General features: G+C 40.3%; 1 protein-coding gene and 1 long non-coding RNA gene across 2 annotated transcripts in view; one reads left to right on the top strand and one right to left on the bottom strand.

Annotated features, from left to right (window-relative positions):
- The window catches only part of LOC116669804 (uncharacterized), a 13,121-nt gene extending 8,143 nt beyond the window's left edge, over positions 1 to 4,978 (top strand). The window contains exon 5 of the long non-coding RNA XR_004326856.1: positions 4,968 to 4,978. This is a non-coding gene — a long non-coding RNA (uncharacterized LOC116669804). The remainder of the gene's footprint in view (positions 1 to 4,967) is intronic.
- Positions 1 to 5,092, bottom strand: part of clmna (calmin a) — a gene marked incomplete at its 5' end in the record, with an annotated part of 44,348 nt that overhangs the window by 22,130 nt on the left and 17,126 nt on the right.

Here is a 5,092-nt window from a genome sequence, read left to right as displayed (position 1 = left end):
ATATATCCACCAGACTCCATGTAAAAAATCAGTACTTTCAGTATGTATAGAGCAGCATATTTCCACCAGACTCCATGTAAAAAATCAGTACTTTTAGCGTGTATAGAACAGTATATCTCCACCAGACTCCATGGAAATAATCAGTACTTGGTATGGTCACTGCGACTTCTTCTCAGTTACAAAATCTTCTTCTTTGTTACAAAATCTTGGCGGGGCGTGTGCTCGGCAATTAGACCCTCTGCGTGTTTAGGGATGGGAATCACCAGACGCCTCCCGATACGATATCATCACGATACTTATGCCACGTTACGATATTATTGCAATTTTAAACATATTGCAATATTCTGCGATTTTGCCAACATCTGTTTCATCTAAAAAGAAACATTTCTCTGTTTGTTCACCTCACTTCAATTTTATTGCTGCAAAATGGGAATGTCAAGCAGACAAAGTGATCAACACATATATAATAAAAGATCCATACTTGGCGCCTCTGTATCGATACAGTATTGCCACAGAAAATATATAGAAGATATATAGTATCAATTTTTCCCCCCCAACCCTGGCCGTGTTTGAGTCATGTCAAGAAGCACGAAACACTTTTCACGTCTGCTCAGGCCACACTGACTCTGCAGCACCAGAGTATGAACGGAGACCATGCGGGGGGGGGGGGGGGGGGGGGCAACAAGAGAGGGCGGGAATAAATCTGGAAAGGTTACCATGGTAGCAAAGTCGGCCATTATTTATCTTTATGGGGCTAACTCGGCATTGTACACACCAAGGGTAACAAGAGCTTTGACAGCTGTAATTGTATTGATTGTTTCTCCCTCCAGAGGAATCAGGACTGCTTCACTGAAGCCTGGTGGGGGGGGGGGGGGGGGACACAAAAGACAGATAGTGGAGAGAAAACACCTGCTCTTCATTATGGGGGGGGGGGGGGTTCAAGCTGCAGTCCATATTTGCCTTTTAGTGGAATGTGGAGGACCCAGCCACTTATTTGTTAATGTGCCCCATCAATGGAAGAGCAGTCTTTCCTGAGTAGTGCTTACTCTTAGGGGAACGCCTCAAACGTAGAGAATTCCCCCCCCACCCCCACCCCACCACCCCCCACTGTTTGCAGACAATGCTAGAGTTGGGTTGGTATTCAAGAGGCGTAGCAGAGTCTTTAATGCGGGAATCTTTTTAAGAGAAGACACAGGGAGGGGGTGGAGGAGGAAGGGAAGGTGGGAGGTGACAGAAGAGAAAGAGGATGAAAAGAAGAGCAGATGACGGGGAAGAAGTGCGAGAGAGAGCCTGAAGGCAGATTGAGCAAGATGAGAGCTGAAATTAAGAGGATGTTTAAGAACATTATGCAAACAGCCATCACTACACACTAAAGGAACTATATAACCAATGGGTGGCATTGATGCAAGCTCTAATAGTCCAGAGTGGGATACAGCCGATACAGCAGAGTATAACAATATTTTCAGTGGCAATACTGTATTAATACAAGAATCTTTTATTATATATGCATTGATCAGTTTATCTGCTTGACAATCCCATTTTTGTAGCCATAAAATTGAAGTGATTAAACAACATGTTTTACCCATGCCAATTGAACAAGCTTTTTTAACTGAGTCAGGCCCGTTTTTTTATTGTAATGTAATGTTACTTTTTCTAACTTTCCTGTATAATAAATATTATTTTCTTATTTTTACTTTTTATACTGTTTACTTGAATGTTATGTTTGTCTGTGGACCAAATTGGTTAAAATGTCTTGTTGTCACCGTGGGATAGAGGGAAACGAAATTTCGATTTCTTTGTATGTTTTGACATGTGAAGAAATTGACAATAAAGCTGACTTTGACTTTGACTTTGACTTTGAAATATATGAATATGAATAAGCTTTCAAATAGGGCTGTGCAATTAATGGAATTTTGATTGTATTAAGATTTCCGCTCCGAACTATCACAAAAAAACATTGACATCGAGAAAAAAAAACTATAATTTGCACATTACTTTTTGACAGTAAAGTCTCGTTTTATCTTGTGTCGTGAGGAGGAATTCAAAAAGTTTTTTTTTTTTACAGTTCAAGGTGTTTTTACTGTTGCATTTTACGGCTGTTTCTACTGTTTCAAGTTCAATAAAAAAAACATCTTTCTAAAAGTCAGTGATTGAATCGTGATTTTTATATTAAACAACATTAATGTTAATATTATCTTTTTGGCCCAAGTCAGTGTGCACAACACAAACTGACACTACCACACTATCACAAAGGAATCATAAAAGTGTAATTCAACAAGGAAATTTTCCTGTCTCTCATAACACAAAAACTGTTCCCATTCACACATACACACATTCCGATACATAAACAGCTGTTAAAAGAGGTGAAAACACCTCTACAGCCCTGCTACAGGCCGTAGAACAGACACCGCCAAAGTCCGGCAGTAGCTTCCTTCTTACAACTTATTTATGGTTCGCCAGCAGTCTCGAACAAAATTAATAAATCATAGTTAGAGTTGTGATTTCTCTCTTTACCCCAGTGTGGCAGCACCTTGAATCATGAATATTCACAGCCAGACGTCAGCCCAAATTTAAGGGGCTGTCCAGGGGCATGCTCCATTTACGGTAGCTATATGCAATATTTTGCAAGCCACTTGATTAAAGAATGCCTAAAAATCTGTACATCCATTGGGGAAAACGTGACAGTTGCCAGGGAAAGGAATCGACCTGTAGAGCCTATATCCGGTTTTGTATCTAATTGTTCTCCAACTGTCTTCATTGTTTGGAAACCACAACACAACAAATGATGATGATGACCTATTTTCACTCCTGTCACCTAGAAGCTGTCACACTGTACACTGTCCATTACGCATGCAAATAGGTTTCACACAGTCCTTCCTCCGGTCACCTAAGAAAAGGGAACAAATTGATCGTCACTGTTAATAATGAACAGTAGGTAGAGCAGGATTTGGTTTTGGCGTAAACAGCGGCGGAGAGACTTAAGGGAAATGGCTCAGAGTTTAAGTTATTTTAAAACCCTCAAAGATTCGGGAAATTCAGTGGAGCCCCAGAAGCCGCTGCCTCGCTCCACCCCTGTTCACAGCCCATTTTAAAGGAGAATTCAGACATTTTGATCACCCAAAGTATTGGTCAATGGGAAGGTTTGATCTGATGGCAGTGCACGACAAGAAGTCAATGGGTCATCAGAATCATCAGCGACTAGGTTTTATTGTTATTATTACTGTTAGTATTGTTATCTTTATACTGTCTTTTTCTTTTTCTCTCTATGCTGAATTTTTCTTGCTGAAAACTGCTGCTGGAAATCTCAATTTCCTTGCGGGAGTCATCCCAAAAGGATTAATAAAGAGAAGTCTAAGTCTATGCTCTGTAGGATTAGGTATCATTAATGCCAACACACCAAAGTTTAGATACTATACGCTGATATCTGGGGCGGGGAGGTATCTCGTTTTTTTTCCAACTAAACAAAAACTACTATAAGTTGGTAGAAATTGAGGTATGACTGGCTAGTCCAGCATACCCTCTATTAGACCCCAACAGGCCACTAACAGTGAAGTTACTACGTGGAATGACTATTCTCTTGACCACATGCATAACATAAATCACCAGAGCTTACAATAAGGCTCATTTGTAAGGATACACTTCGAGGTTTTCCGAGCGAGTCCGGATACGGTGACCTTATCTTTCATTAAAATGTCAAACACTCTGAAGCCACATAAGACGCCTTGCACTCTGCAGTCCTCCCCTAACAGAAACCAGAGCTCCGCTTTGGCTAATATACCTGGAAAAATGACATCAGCTCGCATCAATGACATTTCTTTTACCAGGCACATAATAGGCCTCTTTTAAAGTTTTGAACAGTTTTATTTTACAAGTCTGACTCCGTGTGTTTCCCCTCAGTGACTAATTACTCACGAAATGGTAGCTCTGCAAAAAAGCAAATAAAGCACTTTTATTGTGCTGCAGTGGATCTGTGATCATTATTTGTTAAACTAGACATATAGAAAAGAAAGTCTGTAAAAGTGGGTGTTAACGTTACAGTTTGATGATTTATTATGAGGCCCAGCAACATGATGAACCCTCAGTTTGAACTGCCTTCTAATTTTGGCCCTTGTATAAATGGGTGTGTAAGCATGTATGTGCCACATGGCCAAAATCTTTGACCCTGATATAAGTAATTTATAATGATATGTATCCCAATGTAGAATGGTTTGTGCTAATCCTATAAATAAATTGTCTATATGATATAACCACATGGTAAAGCCTATTTTTGTATATTTTCCTCCATGGTTCGCTCCAGCTTTACTCCTGCATGCATAGTTAAGAGGGTAAAGCATCATCCAAGTGACGTAAATTCGACATTGAGATAGAAACAATATCAAAAAATACATACAATTGACATTTTTATATTGTTTTGACAATTTATATCACTATATCGCCCAACCCTTCGGTATGTGCCACTGTAGACTAACTGAGATGTATTATGTATGCTAATTGAAATTCTTGAGTTTTATACACATATCCCGACCTTAAAACTGAACGGCTTCTCAAGCGATTCCGCAGTCGCAGACAAATCTCCAATATGGGAATGAAATCCTGAAAGTCTCGCTAGAGGGGGGCGCGATCCCGTCGTCTCAGTCGCGTTGGGTGGAAGGTGGTCCTAAAACTCAGTCCCAGTCCGTCTGTTTCCCATCTGGACCTTCCAACAAAACCAAAGTGTTTGATATCCTAAGTTTTAAGTCTTGGTAGTAAAGTAAGATGTGAGATGATTGTCTTTAGATGTGAGATGGTGTCAGACTGTAGTCTTTGCAAAGACTGTTCAAAGTCTTCTATCGATTGTAAGCATTAGCCTACAGTTAAAATATCTAGATAAGGGACAATTACTCTACAGCATCAGTCCACATAAACCCTTTAGAGGAGCTTGAGCCCGTGGTTGGGGACTGCTTGATTAAACTACTGAATACATATAGCGTAGGTACTGCAGGGCTGTACTAAACCGTTTTTCTATGGACTTGGACTTGTCTCGGTCTCAGCCACTGGTCTTGCCAAATCTGGCTTTTGGGCTTTTGGTCTGGACCGAGTCCAGGTGTCTTTA

This window comes from Etheostoma spectabile, chromosome 20 (genome assembly GCF_008692095.1).
Source record: "Etheostoma spectabile isolate EspeVRDwgs_2016 chromosome 20, UIUC_Espe_1.0, whole genome shotgun sequence".
NCBI lineage: Eukaryota > Metazoa > Chordata > Actinopteri > Perciformes > Percidae > Etheostoma > Etheostoma spectabile.
Note: the sequence above shows the minus strand (reverse complement) of the source record. Positions and strands in the feature narration are given on the sequence as shown.